At 34.1% G+C, this 21702-nt stretch overlaps 1 non-coding gene across 1 annotated transcript; it reads right to left on the reverse strand.

Moving 5' to 3' along the window:
• Positions 1-15180: 15180 nt before the first annotated feature.
• Positions 15181-15287, reverse strand: LOC126021659 (U6 spliceosomal RNA). Its single transcript, XR_007500155.1, has one exon. It is a non-coding gene; the product is annotated as a U6 spliceosomal RNA (small nuclear RNA).
• Between the last annotated feature and the right edge of the window lie 6415 nt (positions 15288-21702).

A 21702-nucleotide genomic window follows, 5' to 3' on the forward strand; every position in this document is an offset into this window, starting at 1 on the left:
TTTCCCTTTGACCTATGCATAATCTTTATTTTAAGAACATAATTGCACATTAATCTGTGTTAAATTATCCTTCAGCATTCCTTGGCATTTGGCAATCATATATTATCTTGAATGCTGTGTTTATTTTTCTCTATTTATTTTCCTAATTTTCTCTTAAATATCTTAAGTGTTTATTCTATTTTGGGAGCTCTTGGTAGTCCCTTGTGATTTCACCTTATTAAAAATATCCTAAATTGAAGACACGTAGTAATATTTTTATATAAACCAATTTTTATAATCCTACCAATACATTTCTAAATATATTAAGTAATGATGCCATAATATGTTTAGAAATGACTCTTACTTCAACATTATTTCTTCGCTTTTATAGACTCCATTTGTATTGTTAATAATAAAATTGATAGCACTTTTCTGAGAAGGTTTTATTTTTTGGGCATCTGAGTATTTGTACTATATACTATGTGATCAGATTTTTTTTTGGGGGGGGTTGGGTCACACATGGTGACACTCAGGGGTTATTCCTATCTATGCGCTCAGAAATTGCTCCTGGCTTGGGGGACTATATGGGACGCCAGGTCCTTCCTGGGTCTGTTGTGTGCAAGGCAAACAATTTACCTCTGTGCTATTGCTTCAGCCCTGTGATCAGTTTTAATTAGACTTTACTCCTAACTTGGTGCAGAGAACTCACTTCTGGCATTGCAAGGGGTCATCATATATGGTGTTGGGGGAGCATATGGGGCATCAGTGTTCATGTGTAGGGCAAACACTTAACCTATTTGTTAGGTTTCCCCATTTCCCTGACTTTTAGGTCAATTTAATGAGGAATCAAGCCTAAAAAGAATGTACTGTAGTCAATTGATCATTAATATGCGTGTCTTAAAAAGTCCTGACCTGGGGCCGGAGAGATAACATGGAGGTTAGGCAGTTGCTTTTCATGCAGAAGGACAGTGGTTCGAATCCAGGCATCCCATATGGTCCCCTGTGCCTGCCAGGGGCATAGAGTAACCCCTGAGCGCTTCTGGGTGTGACGCATAAACCAAACAAAATAAAATAAAATAAAAAAGTCCTGACCTTATGTCTCTAATCTTAAATTAAAGCAGTGTTTCTAGTACACTGTATTTAAGTCTACTGTACTTGTAGACTGCGTTCCTCCTGGATATTAAAATATCATACTTAATTTTATCCTTACTAATTATCTAACTTTTTTCAGATATGCCTAGTTCTTGTGACTTTATTTCATAGTATATACCATTGTTCTCTTGTCAAAGTTCTGCAGACCTTTTATACAGAATCATAAGAATGTTTTGAAAATACAGTATATTATTAAGAGCAGTCAGAAACCTATCATAGAATTAAATTTTTCTAAATGTGCATAGTTCTTCAATGTTACTTTTAGCTTTTATGTGTGTGGCTTTGCTTTTACTTTTAGTCTTTGGTTTTATGAGAATATGAATGGTTAAGCAATACCTGGCATAAATATTATTACTAATCAATTGATCCCACATACCATTCATTTCCTACAAAATGTCGTGTATTTCGGGGGCTAGACAGATAGCAGGGAGGTAGGGCGTTAGCCTTGCATGCAGAAGGACAGCAATTTGAATCCTGACATCTCATATGGTCCTCCTAGCCAGCCAGGAGCAATTTCTGAGCATAGACCCAGGAGTAACCCTAGAGTGCTGCCGGGTGTGACCCAAAAACCAAAAAAATAAAATAAAATAAAATAAAATAAAATAAAATAAAATAAAATAAATAAAAAAGTCGTGTATTTAAAGTTAAGTAATTCACATTTTCTTAAATATACCTAATTTATTTCATATTAAATTTATTTTAATTTATATAAACATTATTCTACTTTTCAAATTTTACATTGTTATTTAAAATATATTAAGAGATATCAATGATCTCTTGTATAATATATAATATACAATATAAATATGTAATATTATATAATTTAACAATATATAACAAATAAATATAGAAGCACATAAATATAATTGTAAATACAACTTTACAACATATTTTTATGGAATATGGTTCAAATTATATATATATGTATGTATAATAATTAGGTTCTAACACTTGGAATATGAATTAATATTCACAGACTTTAATCACCCATTATCTGTAATACAGAGAGTTTTAGTTTCAGAACATAATTTAAAGATTTGAGAAGTTTCAACTATTGATATAAAGGATACAAGCTAGTGGAAATTATTATAATAAGAGCAAAGTATTCTAGAAAAGATCATTAATTAGAAAAAAAATCTTAGCATTTCTTGAATCCAAACTCAATGATAACTAGAAAATCAATCAGTTGATTAGTACCATACATATTATTTTGAAAGCCTGATAAAATGGTAAAAAGCCATGAGGAAACTGAATGTTTTTCGAGAATAAATATATAGAGTTTAATCATATAAAGTCAGTCTTGGAGGTGTATCAGAGAAATGAGATAGAAATATATTCCCCAAATTTCCCTCGAAATCTTAAATATTTTATTTGTTGCCCTTCCTCTACAAAAATTATTGTCTACAGAATGTCTGATAATGCTAGGCAGTAAAACAAATATTATGCATACTCAGATAGGCAATTTTCACAGAGAAACAATCACTTTAAAAATGCAGAGTACTAAGGTTAACAAATTGTTTTCTAGAAGGAAGAATTCCTAGATTAATGGAATTAATTAAAAGTTGTTGAAACTAAAAAATAACAATAAAATACTTCCACACCAAATGAACTCTGCATATATATTAGAAAATAAAATAATTTTAGAATACTCTATATTTAAAGGTAACAAAATTATGGCAAGTATTCTCAAATGTTTTGACAAGTTTGAATATGAGAAGATAGATATACTGTTAGTAGGACTATAAATTGCTATACTGGTTATTCTGCTTTTGCTTTCCTTTCGAATTATCTGGATATAATTGTTGAAGTTAAGGATATGTACAATCTGAGAAATAATAAGAACCTCTAATAAGAGAGAAAAGAATACTGGATGTGCAATTAAAAATAAGTAATTTGCTATTGTATCTTTTAAAAACTTCTCAAGAGAGTTTCTTTGGAACCAAATATATGTATATGTTTCTATTTTTAAAAAAAGCAGCTATAGGAAACTGGTTAAACTGTAAACAGGTAGGATGTTTGCCTTACACGTGTCGACATGGGTTCAATCCCTAGCACCCCAAACTCTGATAGGATTAATCTCTAATCTCAGAGTCAAGAGTAAACCTTGAGCACCACCTGGTCCAAAGACAAAAACCAAATAAATTAAAAGAAAAATTCAAACAGTTTTTTTTTTTTTTTTTTTGGTTTTTGGTTTTTGGGTCACACCCGGCAGAGCTCAGGGATCACTCCTGGCTCCATGCTCACAAATTGCCCCTGGCAGGCTCGGGGGACCATATGTGAGGGCGGGATTCGAACCACCATCCTTCTGCGTGCAAAGCAAACGCCTTACCACCATGCTATCTCTCTGGCCCCTCAAACAGCCACTTTTACTGAATTTTTTAACTGACTTTTTGTTTAAAATAATTTTTATTGTGACCAAAAGTGATTAACAAATCTTTCACAGTAATATTTAAGGTATATAGTGACAATGAATCAGGGCCATCCGGCCACCAGGGTTGTCCTCCCTCCACCTCTTTTTCCAGCATGTGTCCCATATCTCCCTCCTTTGTTCCCCCCACCCCCATGCTAGTGTAACTGGGTTTGGTGTTTAGGTCTGATCATTTTTTATTTCCACTCAATATTCATATGGCTGTTTAGTCCTGGTACCAATCATTTTTATTTTTCTCCTCAAGGTAGAACAAGATGATTCAAGTTATGTGGTTCTGCTGAAAGAAGACAAAAAAAAAAATCAACAACAAAACCACAACAAAAGAAGAAGCACCCAGCAACAACAACAAAAAATCAAATAATAATCACAAGAATGAAAAAGAAAGAAATAAAAGAAAAAAGAGATAAGAAAAAAGAAAAAAGAAAAAAAAAGAAAAAAGAAACAAAGGAAGGAGTGCTGGTGTGGCAAGGTTTTGTGCTTCCTTTTTTTTTTTTTTAAGTTCTCATTGCTAAAGTCATCAAATCAATATGTGGTCTTGATTTGTTTTATTTTAGCACTAAACTTCCATGATACTTTCAAGCTAAGTTATCCTAATACTGTTCTGGATATCTTTTACTTCCTCATATCTGGTCTCTTTTTACATAGACCTTTTATCTCCAGTATCACCACACATATGACTTTTTCATTGACTTTTTATTTCTATGATGGCCCCTTTGTCTTGCCATATATTTATTTATTTAATTTCCATAGCTACTTGTGATGCAACACTGCTTTCAAATACTTATTTCTTTCTACATGTTATTTAAGTACTCTAGTAACTTAGATTTTACATTACATTTGCTAATATATCATACAATTAGACAATAGATGTGAAAACACATAAATTAAATTTTCTAGACCATTGACAGTATTTAACCTTGCTTCATTTTTTTATAGCCCCGATGAGGTGATAGCAGTGTTAGATCTTGTTAGTCTATGGATAAAGGTCAACTGCTTTTACTTAACTACAGTAATTACAAAGTTAAAAAGATGCCCCTGATTCAATATATAAAAAATATAAATAAAAAAGACCCATTGTAGACTTAAAGACTAAAACATGAAAGCTGACCAAAGATTGTAAATAAATTGCATTCTCCTAATAATTTTCCTAATAATCCTCCTATTATAAGAGATAGGTAGCAATTAGAACATTGTCTGGGTTTCTTAACATTGATTAAATGTCTACTGAAATGTCCAGCATTTTGTATGTTAAACAAGTTAAATCATAACTGTAACTATGATCACCTAGAAGATATAAAATGCATCTTTGTGCATGATTTGTGTAAAGCAACTGACATTGTAATAGATGACCATATATTATTTTGTTAGAAACGCAGGTGACTATTGGAGAGTAAATAAATGAGAAACTGCTATCCACATGTTTGTTATATGTCAAATATTATAAAAAGATAAAGAATTTTTGGGGAGGTGATATGACTAAATACAAGAGTTATTTATTTAGTTAGTTAGTTAGTTTTGGGGCCACACCCAGTAAGGCTCAGGGGTTACTCCTGGCTATGCACTCAAAAATTGTTCCTGGCTAGGGGAACCATATAGGACTCTGCGGATCAAACCAGGCTCATTCTGGATCTGCAGCGTGCAAGGCAAACGTCCTACCGCTGCACTATTGCACCTGCACAAGAAAGTAATTTAAAAGAAAAACAATTGGTGTACTATAAGAAATGCTAAACATACTTTTGGGCACATTGTGATGCAAAAATAGCATCACTTATAGAAATTCACATAAAATTTTATGTATAAACAGTGGGAAAATATGTGTATGTTTATACTGTAATGGTTCTTTTCTGACTAGAAAAGCAGACAGTGATTTTTGGGAGGTTACATACGATTTCTCCAAATTGTCTTGATATATGATTCTCTGTATATAAAAATTAGTCTAAGTGCTGTCATTCTAAAAGCTCTTGATTATACTTCTATATTCTTTTCTATTATAACTTCTTTTCTGAGGTGATTGTTGCTCAGTTTCTGCAATCTGGGTGCTTCTTTTTTAGCCATCCTAAAGCAATCATTAAATTACTTATGAAAATAAAATGAAAACAAAATAAATTCAATTAAATAGTACTAATTTTTTTTTCAGATAATGCAAAAGCAAAGCAAGTTTATTTATTCCAGCTAGCTGGGACAACTGGATATGCCTTGCAGGTGAAACTGGAGGCCCTAAGCATCTTGGGAATCCATCTATTTTTTTTTATTTTGACTATTTTAATTACTAATTCCACATTCCTAGAAGTTTTAAAAAGAACAAAAGAATAAGGAACATGAATTTACCCACCTAATGACAAACTGTGATAAGCAAGGTAATCCATAAGAGGATTCATTGTAAAAAAGAAAAAAAGATTTCTTCTTTTAGTTATCATCAAAAGAAATAAAAAAAGATGTCTTTTTATCTTGAAAATTTGATTCAACCAGGAAAAGGAAAATAGGTCTGTAGAAAAATAAGGCATTCAGAGCCATTAACTTTTGTGCTAGAAGTACAATCTCAAGGTATTATATTGTGTAGTTGCATTTTACATTTTTATGGGGAAATGTATGCTATTCATTCTTTTATTTCTTATACCCCAATGAACCAAAGAAATTAAGATCTCACAGAAGACATATAGTTCTATAATTTTTTTACTTGCAAGCTTACATTAAACTGATAACACTTCCCTCTGGACTATGTTTTATAATCTTGATAAAATGATTTGAATGGCCCCACAGTGATGCTGTGCGTTTCACTATAAAGCAGGTTAATATGCCTATAACAGTATACTTCTACATTTCCTAATAGAATGAGTATGACCAATCTATTTTTATTGAAATTATTTAATTTTGGAGGCCTGAGTTAATACTTCTTTGCCTCGGGAGGATAATATGATGTTTGCACTTAGGAACCAGTGATGATAAATTTAGCCATTAGATTCAGCCTTTACATAACCAGGCATTAACTCTTAGTTGCTATGTTGCTTATCAGAGGCAGAAGCTATTTTTATTAAAAAAATATATGTCCTACATTTACAAACTATTTTGTCATTCTATCATCTAAATTTTTCTATTTTAACTTATCTGACAGGTAAATAGGTCAGAAGATCAAATAGATAATTAGTTCACTTAAAATAATGTTATTGTGTAAGTACTGTCTACCAAAATATGTCATCTTTAGTAAATCCATAAACACATCAATTCTAATGTACAGTTTTTGTATTTTGGTAGATTAAAATTTGCTTATTACAACATGACATGATAAATTAGATAAATTGGCATAATAAGGACTTTGTTAATATAAGTGGAAATTGGTTTTCACTTTTTGGTCACAGCTGATAATGCTCAGGGTTTACTCCTGACTCTGCCATCAAGAAATCACTTCTATTGGTGTTCTCAATAAATTATGGTTGTCTAGGACACCAAAATTTTAGTTTCACAAGATTGAATTTTTTATCACACACAAAATATTTTTAACTGGGCCCGGAGAGATAGCACAGCGGCAAGCACCCAATCCAGGACCTAAGGTGGTTGGTTCGAATCCTGGTGTCCCATAGGGTCCCCCGTGCCTGCCAGGAGCTATTTCTGAGCAGACAGCCAGGAGTGACCCCTGAGCACTGCTGGATGTGGCCCAAAAACAAAAAAAAAAATTATTTTTGACCATATCTAGAGAACTTTATATTATTTTGGTCCTGGTACTATTACTTGTATTTAATGAAAAATAAGCCAATAGATATTGCTAAGCATCCAAATAAGTCATCATCCAATTTCCTCTTCCCTAGTGATTATTTAAACCAAAATTCAGTTAGTATCTACACTGAGTACTACTTTTCTAAAGCAAATTCAAAAAGGACTGAGACACTAAATTGCTCTTTTGAATATCTTTGAATATAATTTGCTCAATATAAGACATGTAGAAATATATTTTTGTCAATAATAAATTATATAATTCTTAAGTACTTTATGGGGAGATAAATTAATTTAAAAATTGCACATAGCTTTAGTTATATTTTAAGAATGAGTATTTATGTTCATACATAGTACTTTCTGATTTAGAAGACATAAATATATTTTTGTCACCAATAAAATGTGTAATTCCAGGGGTAGGATCTCTTTGTATTTAGGCCAAGGCTATTCCTTTCCATGCCTCTCATATTTTGGTGGGCCTATGCAAACAACAATTGCCACTCTAACACCGTTTTTACTGTGCTCCTTTGACTCTAATCCTTAAAACACACACCCACTTAAAATTTGAGGTTAACTTAAGCTAATATGCATGTACATGGAAATGTAAAAAATACTATGCCTCTAATGTTTAAGGAGTTACGTAAGTTTGATGGCTTTAGATTGCCTTGTGTGCTGTTAAGAAATATTATAATGTGCTACAATCTGGGGACTTGAGGGACAAAGTAATTGCACATGGATTCTGTTTTATTTATCTTAACTTTCTTTGGTGAAAGTTCAAATTTAAGATATCAGCAAGGGGACTTCTTCTGATAATTATGTTATGGGTGATTGTCCTTCCACTGTAACTTTACCTTATCCTCTTTCTTTGCATCTTTTGTTCTCATAATTCATAATAAAAAAAAAGTTAAAATGTGTAATTCTTTTTTTGGGGGGGGCACACCCGTTTGGTGCTCAGGGGTTACTCCTGGCTAAGCGCTCAGAAATTGCCCCTGGCTTGGGGGGACCATATGGGACGCCGGGGGATCGAACCGTGGTCCTTCCTTGGCTAGCACTTGCAAGGCAGACACCTTACCTCTAGCGCCACCTCACCGGCCCCTAAAATGTGTAATTCTTTTTTTTGTTTGTTTGTTTGTTTTTGGGCCACACCCGGTGACGCTCAGGAGTTACTCCTGGCTATGCGCTCAGAAGTCGCTCCTGGCTTGGGGGTACCATATGGGACGCTGGGGGATCAAACCGGAGTCCTTCCTAGGCTAGCGCTGGCTAGGCAGACACCTTACCTCTAGTGCCACTGCGCCGGCCCCAAAATGTCTAATTCTTAAATACTTTTTGGGGAGATGAGTCCATTTAATAAATTGCAATTAGTTTTAGTTATATTTTAAGAATGAGTATTTATGTTCATGTATAGTACTTTCTGATTTAGAAGACATTTTTTGTCACCAATAAAATGTGTAATTCTGAAGTACTTTATGGGGAGATAAGTTAATTTAATAAATTGCACTTAGTTTGAGTAATATTTTAAGAATGAGTATGTTTACATATAGTACTTTCTGATTCAGTTTTGTTGAACTGTGTCATACTTTATTGCCAATCTTTCATATTCCACATGCTAGTTTAGAAAATAAATGTAAAGTAGTCAAGATTTATTCTAATTGATTCATTTACATTACGCCTTTTCTCTGACCTAAAATATTAAAAATGTAGGGTTTTTTTTAATTTCTACTGGATTTAAAGTATCCTTGCTAAAACAATCTATCAAATGATGTATTTGCTTAAATGGAAATGCTTATTGAACAAATATATTAAGGTGGGACGCTGTGTCTTGACTAAGATTTATTCAATTCAAATCAGCATTTTCATAAATGCTCTATTCTCTTCAGTCCAGTCCAGCAAGATTACTTTCCCCTCTATTTAGCTTTCACTTCCTTGCTTGATATTTCTAGCTATTTCATTCAGCCATTGTACAATCTTGTAAGGTACTTTAAGATGTCTTTATATGATAAAGTGCTGTACATGTAAAAGTGACTGTTGACTTTGTTTCCTGCTTCCTGCAGGGCTCTCACATGATGGAATGCCTGACTGTGAGCTGCCAGTTATCCCTGTCAACCATCAGCCACATTATATTTCTGTCACTCTCCAATGTCATCAGTTTTTGACAGTTTTGACAGTTAATTTTTATAAAACCTTATGAGTTGGGTGTAATTACATTCATATTTTTTTTACTAACAAAGATGTCTGTCTACATAACTTTAATAACCTGAGAATTATTTTAAAAATTAGAATAATCTAAGTGTTCTTGAGATTTCATTTTTGTTACATTTTGTTTTATAAATTATGAGAGCAGATGGGTGAATTTATATGTTTTAGATAAAGATATTCAAAAGAGTAAGATATTTAAAATTATATATAAAAAGCATTCACTTGAATATTGAGGTTTTATAAAATGTATAAGCTAAAATGTTTTCACAATAAATTGACTGTGATCTAAATAATAAGAAGATCCAACTTCAATGGACTTTTATTAGCTAGTGTGAAAAGTCAATAGTAAGTGCTTTTGAGGAATATAGTCACATTTTTAAGTCACTGTGTGGAAGCATAAAATTGGCAAAATAAGCAAGATTATGAAAACAGATTAATGGAGAGCAGGAAACATTTGTATTATTTAAATCTAAATTCTAAGTTTAACTAATATTGTATATATATATATATTGAAATTTATTTTAATAAAGGTAAATGTCAAAAATTCTAAAATTAACATTTAAAATTTAATGACAATAGAAAGAAATGTATCTAAATAGATTTTTGGATATTTTTCTTTTTATAAGTTTTGACAGCATTTAGAAAAATATCATTTCTTACAAAAGATTAACATCAGCCACAATTAAAACTATTTACTACAATATTTCAAAACATAGAACACTTATATAGATGCCAAACAAAACTATGAGCTAATAATATAGTTTTATATTTAGTATCTGATCCACAGAAACATTAATCTCTTTAATAATGATATCACTTTGTGAAAATTGCGCTTACTCCTAGCTCTGTGCTAAGAAATAATTCCTGGTGGACTTGGGACTACATAGAGGGCCAGAAACTGAACCAGTTCAGGCACATGCAAGGCAAACTTTGGCTCCACAAAGTTTTGTTTTTAGGTTATGAGCATCTACCAGAGTGATGAGGACTTACATACTGGCTTACTCCTAAATCAGGATTGCTAATAATGGTAAGACAACTACATGAGGTGGTGGGTCTGAGAGTCAGCACTTTGCAAGACATGCACCATAACCTCTATATCATTTCTATTTCTGTAGCAATCTATTTTAATTAAGTGGAAAGTTTAAGACATAATATAGCAGTTTAATAATGACATTTATCTTAAATATCAATAAGATCATTTAAATAAGTTACAAGTTCAAATAATCATATGAGCTCATAAGACTAAATATTAGGGAGACATAAAATCAATATGAGCACTTTTTCTTTTATGAAAATAGGGAATACAAAGGTGAGGATTCAAATAACAGAACAGGACTGCACTTGCCCATCAAGTGAAAAAGACTACAAAGCAATTATTGATGTACCAATAATATTATCTACTACAGAATAGAAAAAATACATACAAGAAATGAACTGTTCTAGAATCTGAGTTTAAAATGTGAGTCATTTCTGATTCAGGGGCAAGGGGGTTATTACAATGGTTAGAACACTGCACATATAACCAATAGTATCCACAATATCCTAAATTCTGGGGTAATGCCAAAATCTACAAGCTAAGTGTGGGCTAAGTGTGGTTCTGGAAGCCCCCCACACCAGCCTCCCTGGTTACTCTGGGAATGCAGTGTCTGAGGTTGTGTAGAATCCCCAAGACTGCATACAGAAATTCCTACATTGAACCCAAAAATCACTTTGGGGTCTTATGTCTCCTGTCTATTGTTTAGGGCTCCTACCCTGATGTATTTGATTTAAAAAGCAAGAAAATATTTTTTTTATTCAGTCTCATCTTCATTACTATCCCATTGCTAAACTCCCTGGTAATCAAAACTTAACCATTATTAAGTACATCATTTACTTTTTAATCTCCATTCATATTCTATCATCATCAATCACTGTTGTATGTAATCACAATGGAGATAATTGTGGGATATCTTGAAGCCATTTTGTATGTGTACACAAATGATGAAAATACAGAGTTAAACAATCAGAAGAAGAAAGTACATGGTGAATTTTAAATATTCCATTACAAAAAACTACAAGGCATTTTTGTTTGTGTGTGTTTCTTTATCATTACACTTCTATGCTTGGAGGAGAGTGATGAAATGCTAAGGTTGAAGTCATATTCCAGGAAATCATAAATATCAGGATGTATTCTACTACTGACGCTTATCTTTAATCCTGTACATAAAGAAAAACATTGTATTTTATGAAAACCATATTACATATGTTGGTTATATCACTGTGCCTTGTTCCTCTAAAGTACTTGAGTACCTTCAAATTCATGACTGACACAATTTTATTTAACTATACTTTTATTAGTGTGTAATTTTTATAGTGAATAAAAAATGGTTCTCTAGAACCATTATTATATAAATTAATACTGAATCATAACCTGGATTGGACTGGTTTACTTATAAATTTTAAATCCCAATAACCAGCTATTTATTTATTAATGTGCTAATTTTAAATTTTTATTGATTTCTGGTGAAATTTTAAATAAATTACATAACAATGATTGGCTAGAAGACTTTAAATAACTTTGTTTGTTTGGGGGTCACACCCAGCAGTGCTAAGGTTCCTCTTGGCTCTACACTCAGAAATCACTCCTGGCAGTCATGGGGAACAATATGTGATGCCAGGATTTGAACCACCGTCCTTCTGCATGCGAGGCAAATGCCCTACCTTCATGCTATCTCTCCGGCCCCTGCTTTAAATGACTTTGAAGAACTCTATTTTTTTAGAAGTTTAGAATAGAGTTTAAGTAATGTAAACTAGCATTTAAATTCATGCTTGAAAAGTACTTTAGATATAGATTTCCGGGGCCGGGCGGTGGCGCTAAAGGTAAGGTGCCTGCCTTACCTGCGCTAGCCTAGGACGGACCGAGGTTCGATCCCCCGGCGTCCCATATGGTCCCCCAAGCCAGGAGCGACTTCTGAGTGCATAGCCAGGAGTAACCCCTGAGCGTCACCGGGTGTGGCCCAAAAAACCAAAAAAAAAAAAAAAAGATATAGATTTCCTAGCCAATAATATCTAAAATTCTCAATTTAAAAATTTTTGAAGGGCTCAGAGTGATGGCACAAGTGGTAGGGTGTTTGCCTTGAATCAGTAGCCTAGAATGGATGATCCCCCTGCATCCCATCTGATCCCCCCAAGCCAGGAGAGATTTCTGAGTGCATAGCCAGGAGTAACCCCTGAGCATCACCAGGTGTAACCTAAAAAGAAAAAAAATATTTTTGAAGAAGTTATAATATATACCAGAAAGCATGAATATATATTCTTTGGTCATTTCATGATATTCAAATCTAAATTTAAATACTGTGTAAGTTATACCCTAAGAAATGTCATAGATAGAGACTGATTTTGGATTTAAGACTGAAAAAATAAGAGTATAAAAGGGATTCCTAAATTATTCCACATAAAGTTTAGAGTTTCTGTTTTTTGTTCTTTAAAACTTAGCAGCAGAAAAAGTCTATATTGACTATTTCCTCCTTAGGGTCCAGAATATATCCTGTGGCAACCAGAAGATAACCTGGCTCTGAGAAGTGAAATATATTGCAAAAAATTAGGCTGCCAGAAGCAGCGCTTGCAGGTTAATTAAAAACAAAAAAGTAGAAGTGAAAATTACATAACTGAAAAAGTAAGTAATACACAACAAAAGTTTCAAAGAACAGTTGACTGGATAAAGAAACTATGAAACATGAATAATGACATACTACTTAGCTATAAGAAAATAAAGTTATGTGATTTGCTATAATAGTGATGTATATGGAGAGTATCAAGTTCAGTGAAGTTAAATGGAGAATGTCAGGTTGAGTGAAGTTAGGAGAGGTACAAACATGGAATGATCTAATGATCTCTTATATGCAGTGATCTCTTTATATGCAAGTTATAAAGTAGAAAAATAACAAATGCCCCAAAGCAAAATAAACTGTGAACTGGTCTTTAGTAGAAAGCATTAGGAAGTAGGATGGAATTTTTTTTTCATTATTTTTAATATCTTTATTTAAACACCTTAATTACAAATACAATTGTAGTTAGGTTTTAGTCATGTAAAGAACACCCCCCTTCACCGGTGCAACATTCCCATCACCAATGTCCCAAATCTCCCTCCTCCCCACCCCACCCCCACCTGTACTCTAGACAGGCTTTCTACTTCCTTCATTTATTCACATTGTTATGATAGTTCTCAATGTAATTTCTCTATCTGTACTCATCACTCTTTGTGGTGAGCTTCATGTCATGAACTGGGCCTTCCAGTCCTCCTCTCTTTTGTTGGAAGGATGGAATTCTATGGATTTGGAAAACCTAGGGCAATTTTGGGAGGAAAGGGAACACTGATAGATGATGTGGTGCTAAAATAATTTATGGCAGAAATCTGACCATTACGAGTATTATAAACCATGCTGCCTAAACTGAAATAACAATAAAACACTGTATAATTTAAGAATATTTTAATGATTCCATGAAAACAAAGATAAATGTCTAAATAAGATCTACTGTGAACAAAATGCAACATTTAAAAGTTATATTTTAACTGTTCTATTAAAAACCATCACACCATCAATACATTCTTCCAAACAACCAAGCACTCAACCAACCAAGCACTCAACCAACCAACCACCGAACCAACCATCTGTCTATCTGACCACCAGCCTGTCCATATATTCATCCACTATTCATTTAAACAAACAAACAAACAAACAAACAGCAAACAAAAAACCAACCAGGAGCACAAACATCTATTGTCCATCCATACATATATCATTCCATCCATCCATCAGACCACCCATTAAAACATTGGTCTATCCATTGGTCTATTGTCTTTCTATTATCCATCCATCAGATATTCAAACAGCCAACAATACATCCACCATCTATCTTTCATCCATCCATCCATCCATTCATCCATCCATCCTTGCATGCACCCATTCATCCATGCATGCACCCATCCATCCATGTACCCATTTATCCATCCTTCTATCTATCCATCCATGTACCCATCTATCCATCCTTCCATCCATCCTTCTATCCATCCATCCTTTCATCCATCCATCCTTCCATCCATCCATCCTTCCATCCATCCATCCATCCATCCATCCATCCATCCATCCATCCATCCATCCATCCTTGTTCTAAGAGCATTAACTGCAAGCCTCTGCCACAGTATGTGCCATCAGCTTTTCAACATAGGGATGGTAATTGTTACATCATCCCTCCACTCCCACCACTCTGATCTACCAGCCTGTATTTCTTTAGGTGTAAATTGATCACATTCAATGTTGAATCAAATGGATGTGTGGAGAAGATAAAAGTGCTAGAGAATATGGATGAGTTGACCTACGTGACCTTCCCTTTGAGACACTGACAATAAGCATAGTGTACAAAAAACATACAAACAACAAAGAACCAATCAAGAACCCAAACTTCTATCCATCCATCCATTCGTCATTCCATACATCCTTCTGCCTTTTAGATTGTCCATGCGTCCATCATGACATACATTAAACTATCTGTCTATACATTTGCCTATTATCTTCTGTCTATTCATCCTCCACCCATCAATCCATTCACTCAGCCAACAATCCATCCACCATCCATCCTCTATCCTCAATTCATCCATTCACCAATCAATCCTGCATCAATCCATCCATCTATGTACCCATCTAACCATCCATCCATTTATATTCTTTTTTTTTATTTTAAATATAAAACGCTTCAAGAATTTGAGTGTCATCCTAGCACAGAGGCCATGCTAATCTTCTCTATATCGTTCCAATTTTAGCATATGTGCTAATGAAGCGAGCAGCATCCATTCATATTCTAAGAATATTGACTGCTAGTCTCTGCCAACAGGATGGGCCATCAGCTTTCAATAGCATGGTGGCAATTTTCACATCATCCTTCCACTCCCACCACTCTGTATGATATTCTACAAGCCTGTATTTCTTTAAGTATAAGTTGATCACATACAACGTTGGAAGAAATGAATGTTTAGAGAAGATGCAGTGCTGCAGAATATAGATGAGTTGATCTATGTGTCCTTTCGTTTGAGATACTAACCATAAGCATCGTCTACAAAAGATTGTTACATTTTCTCAAAAGCTTGTTTGGAACTCTGAGAATAGAAACAAGAGAACCCACCAGTTTGCTGTTTTCATTTTCATATGTCCTTAGATACACATTTGACCACTTTAAAATATATAAATTCTCGGATAACATTTTGTGGCTTGTGGCCGGCCTTCAAATATCGCAGTATTCATGATTATTCGTTTACCGAATAATCGCAATAAAAATGGCATTAGTAAGAAAAAAATCGCGGGGCCAGAGAGATAGCACAGCTGCGTTTGCCTTGCAAGCAGCCGATCCAGGACCAAAGGTGGTTGGTTCGAATCCCGGTGTCCCATATGGTCCCCTGTGCCTGCCAGGAGCTATTTCTGAGCAGATAGCCAGGAGTAACCCCTGAGCACCACCGGGTGTGGCCCAAAAACCAAAAAAAAAATCGCATTAAACATTCGAATACCCCGAGCAGTTCCGTTTGGGGTATGCAAATGTTTAATAAGATTTTTTGAGATATTTTTCTTACTAATGTGATTTTTTTATTGCGAATATTTGGTAAGTGAATAATCGTGAATCCTTTGCACCTAGCGCAGATATCATTTCTGCTGCTCCTGCCCGTTGTCCCTTGCATTATCGGAGGCCTAAGGGAGAGAAGGGAGAGAAGTTTATTACAGAATTAGATTTTCATCATGACTTCATCAAAGCCTGCAGTGAAGAGAAAGATTGATGAAGAGCATAGACAATTTCAGGAAAAGTGGGAGATGCAGTATTTCTTTGTTGAGCACAGGGGCATCCAAACATGTCTTATTTGCTCAGAGAAAGTTGCAGTGCACAAGGAATACAACTTGAAATGCCATTATTCAACTAAACATGCTGAGGAATGTGCAAAATATCAAGAAAATGAGAGAGACAAGCAGGTTGCCAGTCTTAAAGCATGTCTAATGAGGCAACAAGATTTCTTGAAGAAAGCAACCAAAGAGAATGTTGCATCAGTTGAAGCTAGTTACATGGTTAGTGAGATGATTGCTAAGGCATGGAAACCATTCACAGAAGGAGAGTTTGTTAAAAAAAAATGCATGTTACAGGCTGCAAGTATTATCTGTCCAGAAAAGAAAGGTCAGTTTAGCAAAATCAGCCTTTTTGCCAATGCTGCGGCAGTGTGTATTTCTGACATGTCAAGTGATATGTCAGATCAACTGTGTGAAAAAGCCAAATGTTTTGATCCATACTGAGTTGCTATTGATGAAGCCACAGATATAACAGACACTGCACAGCTCACAATTTATGTCTGTGGTGTTGACTGCAATTTTGAATTCACAGAGGAGCTGCTTACAATAATTCCAATGCATGGCCTGACCACAGCTAATGAGATATTTCAGCATCTGTGTGATGCCATTGAGAATGCAAGTTTGCCATAGAAGAAGTTTGTTGGAATAATAACCAATGGAGCACCATCGATGACAGGGAGGAAAAATGGACTGGTGGCACTTGTTCAAAAAAAAAAAAAACTTGAAGAGGAGGGTGTAGAGAAGGCCACTGCTCTAAACTGCATTATCCATCAGCAGGCCCTTTGCAGTAAAGGCCTGCCCTGTGACTAAGTGATGTTGTGAAATGCATCTACCAAATCAGATCCAGGGGCTTAAATCACAGGAGTTCCGTGCTTTTTTAGAGGAAATGGAGTCAGAATATGGAGAGTGCTCTATTTCACTGAGGTATGTTGGCTCAGCAGGGGAAATGTCCTGAAAAGATTTTTTGAGTTGAGAGAAGAAGTGAAAGCCTTCATGGAGAAGGATGGGAATACTGTTTCTGAGTTGAGTGATCACAAATGGCTCATGGACTTAGCTTTACTTTTGACATCACACATAAGCTAAACGTACTAAACAAGATGTTACAAGGCCCGGGGCAGCTTATTAGTGCTGCTTATGACAACGTGAGAGGATTCTCCACAAAACTTGTGTTATTGAAATCCCAGCTCTCTCAGACAAACCTTTGCCATTTCCCAGCATGCAAGGAACTTGTGGATGCAGGCATACCATTCAGTGGTGAGAAATGTGTTGATGTTAATTTTAAGCTAGAAAAGGAATTTGATCACAGATTTGCAGACTTCAAAAAGCACAGAGCCACTTTCCAAATTTTTGTGGACCCCTTTTCCTTTGATATGCAAGATGCCCCTCCTGTGCTTTAAATGGAGCTCATTGACCTGCAATGCAACTCTGATCTCAAAGCCAAGTTCAGGGAGATTAGTGGAAAAGCAGACATGCATGGGCAATTTTTGAGAGAATTGTCCCCCAGCTTCCCTGAGCTTTCCCGAATGTTCAAGCGCACCATGTGCCTTTTTGGGAGCACATATTTGTGTGAAAAGTTATTCTTTACATTGAACTTCAATAAGCCAAAGTACAGGTCTAGACTTAATGATGATCATCTTCAAGCCATACTGTGGGTCTCAACTGTTTCCTCTCTAAAGCCAAATATGGTTCAGATTTGTGAGAAGAAGTGCTGTCAAGTCTCTGGCAGCAAGGAATAGGCAAAAGATGCCATGTTCAGAAGAACTGTTCATGATTTTCACTCAATGTTCTATTCATGTTAAGAAGAAATAATTAAACTGTTAATAATGACATTTGAGGACTTTTTTTTTGTGAAATCCCTGCCTCACCCCAACTTTGCCTCCTGTGGCCCCAGGTAAATTGAGTTTGAGACCCCTGTCCTAGAGTATATTCCTAGCAGTGGGATTGTTGGGTAATATGTAAGCTCAATTATTAGCTTTCTGAGAAATATTTATATTGTTTACCAATATAGTTGGAATAGTCATTATTCCCACCAGCAATGAATTAGAGTCCCTTTCCCTCTATATCCATTCCAGCACTTGGTGATCTTAGTCTTTGTTATCTGGACCAATCTCTGTGGTATAAGATAATACCACACTTTTGTTTTTATTTGTATCTCCCTGATGATTGATGTGAAGAATATTTTTCATGTGTCCTTTGGCCTTTTGAATTTCTTCTTTGAAGAAATATCTTTTCATTTCTTAGCCTAATATTTGTGTTGGTTTTTTTTTAATAATTTTTATTTTGACCAAAGTGGATTACAAATAATTCACAGTAAAATTTTAGGTATATAGTGACATTGAATCAGGGTTAGTCCAATATTTGGATGTGATTAGATATTTTTCTTGCTAAGATGTACCAGTATACTTTATGTATTTGGTATTAACTTTGTATCAGATGAGTATTTGGTGAATAGTTCTGTATCTTTGTATCCTAGTCACTGTTTCAGTTGAAGTGAAGAAAGTTCTCAGTTTAATGTAGGCCCATTTATTTATCTTTATTTCCATTTACTGAGGCAGTGTGTTTTTCTCCTTGAAGATGCTTTAATTTCAAAGCCATAGAGTGTTTTGCTTACATTATCCTCTATGTACTTACAGTTTAATGTCTAATATAAAAGACTGTAATCCATTTTTATTTAAATTTTGCTAGGTGTTAGAGTTTTGAGTATACTTTTTTGCATGTACTTTACCACTTTTCCAAAAACCACTTGTTGAAAAGGCTTTTCTTGCTTTAGTGGGGACAGTCTCAGAATAAAAACATCTCTTCCATGGATTAGGGGGTTTGTATTTATTCTAATACCATACTGATACTTATAGTATAGTTTAAGTTTGGGGACAATTATGACTTCTATCTTCTTTTTCCCAAGGATTTTTTTTAGCTATTCATATATGTTTATTGTACTAAATGAGTTTTAGTAGTGTTTTTTGAAAAATGTCATGAATATCCTTATAGGAATTCCATTAAATCTGTACAACGTTTTAGGAAATATTGCCATTTTAATGATGTTAATCTTCCCAATTCATGATCAGGGTATTTGCATCCATTTCTTTGTGTCCTCTTTTATTTCTAGCTGCAGTAGTTTGTAATTATCTTTGTGTAGGTCTTTTACCTGTTAGTTGAGAGTTGTGTGCTTGAAAACTAGTTTTCCAACCTTTGACTTTGAGTTGGTGCTTGATCTAAGTATTAGCCTTTGTTTCTTTCATGCAATGAAATGTTAGATTTATTTTTCTGACCCATTTTGCCACTCTTTGTCTGGTGCATTTTGTCTGCTGATGTTGAAGAAATTGTCATATGATTTGTGCCATATTTTTTTGTGTGTTTTTTTGGGTTTGACTTGCCTTACAGTAAACACTTTAGTGTTTATTTTTATTTTATTTTATTTTATTGAAGCCATTATAATATATAGTTCTTCATAGTTGAATTTCAGATATACAGTGAATCAGAGCCATTCCCACCACCAGTTTTGACCGTCCTCCATTAATAATCCCAGAGTGCATCCTATACCACCATCTATTGCCCCACAGCCTGTCAGTATTTCAGCCTCATATAAATTTAGATTATAAAAGTTTAGGTCTTGAGATTCTATTGTTATTGATTTGGCTTGGATATATGGCTATGTCCCTTTTTCTCCACCTGAGACCACTTGGCCTTTACTTTTAAGGTTGTTTTTGAGTCTCTAAAGTTACTGAACTGTTGTTTATCCATAAAGCTGTGTATCTCTTCTTCAAACCTAAATGGAATTCTCACTGTTTAATGTATTCCTGGCTAAGCATCTATTTTATTGAGTTTTTCACTACATTTCACCACTGCCTTCAGGCCAGAAGAACTGTGATTAATTCAATGAAAATCTTGTTTGTTTCTTTGTTTATAATTTCCCCTTTTGATCTTGCTGTATCCCATAATATATATATATATATATATATATATATATATATATATATATATATATATATATATATTATATTCATCATTGTGAATAAATTGTGTCTTGGGTGCTTTAATTTAGATTTTATTTTTGCTGGTATTCTCAGAAATCCAGAATGTGTGTAAGAGAATTCTTCAACTCTGAAAATTTCTCAGCAATAATATTCTTGATATTATTACTTCATAGGAATTTTTCTTGTCCAGGACTAACTTCTGGCTCTATGCTCAAGAATCAAACCTGGTGAGGCTTGGAGAACCAACCGTATGTTGTGCAAGAGATTGTAGCTAGATTGATACCATGTAAGGCATATGGCCTTCCTACTGTACTATCCCTCCAGTCCCAAGGTCTGAGAATATCTGAATAGAAACAGATCTTATGTTTGTTATTATAATTTGTTATATATACAAGTAGTATATATAATTTTGTATATAATTTGTGTTAACTGATTGGTACATTTCTGGCTTTAAGCAGTTAACATAGACACTCTGATACATTTTTGAAACTAATATGCCTCTATAACTCCAAAGAGGGTACTAGAATTTCCTCTTTGACAACACTAAGATAAATAATAAATAAATAAACTAATTGTCAGTATAGAGAATCAACATTTATCTTTCAAAATACCAGAAATTTTATGGAACTTCTGAGTTTTTCCAATGTCTTCTCTCTAATTGAAAGTTATGACAACGAACTTATAGTTGCAAAATATAGTTTATGGGAAATATTTAGGAGAACCTTTGAAATACAAGTTGATTTAATAAAGAGAAATAACATCCTTATTTAGATGTATGTAGGTTGAATGTAAGTACCAAATTGTGATATTTTACTTTATTTGTATTTTATTATTTTGAAAAGAGTGAATGTACAATATAGATGGGAAAAAATGAATGAAAATATATTTGGGTACTTCAGAGCACTGTTTTTGCTGGATCAAGTCTGTTTTCTCCTCCAATTAATTGACTGAGTAAATATACATTAGTTTGCTAATTTTTCTTCCAATATACCGTTAATGGTTAATTTTAGTGTCTATGTAAGAGCTGGTTGTACCACAATATGGAAAGCATCTTGTCTTTATTTGCATAAAACTAAATTTTTATATTTCCCCTCCCCCAATATCCTCATGAGGTACTCCCAGCTTTGTGATCAGAAGTTTTCTTCTATAGTTGTTTGTTGGTACAATGTGAGATCAGTTATTAGGCCTGGACCTCTAGAAAGCAAAGCATATATGTTCCATCAGACTGAGCAGAGACTTGGACATTGGTGATGGGAATGTTGCACTGGTGATGGGTGGTGTTCTTTACATGACTGAAACCCAAAAACAATCATGTATGTAATCAAGGTGTTTAAATAAAAAAATAAAAAAAAAAAGAAAATTAAAAAAAAAAAAAAGGAAAAAAAAAAGAAATTGAAATATT

This window comes from Suncus etruscus, chromosome 10 (assembly GCF_024139225.1).
Source record: "Suncus etruscus isolate mSunEtr1 chromosome 10, mSunEtr1.pri.cur, whole genome shotgun sequence".
Taxonomy (NCBI): Eukaryota; Metazoa; Chordata; class Mammalia; order Eulipotyphla; family Soricidae; genus Suncus; species Suncus etruscus.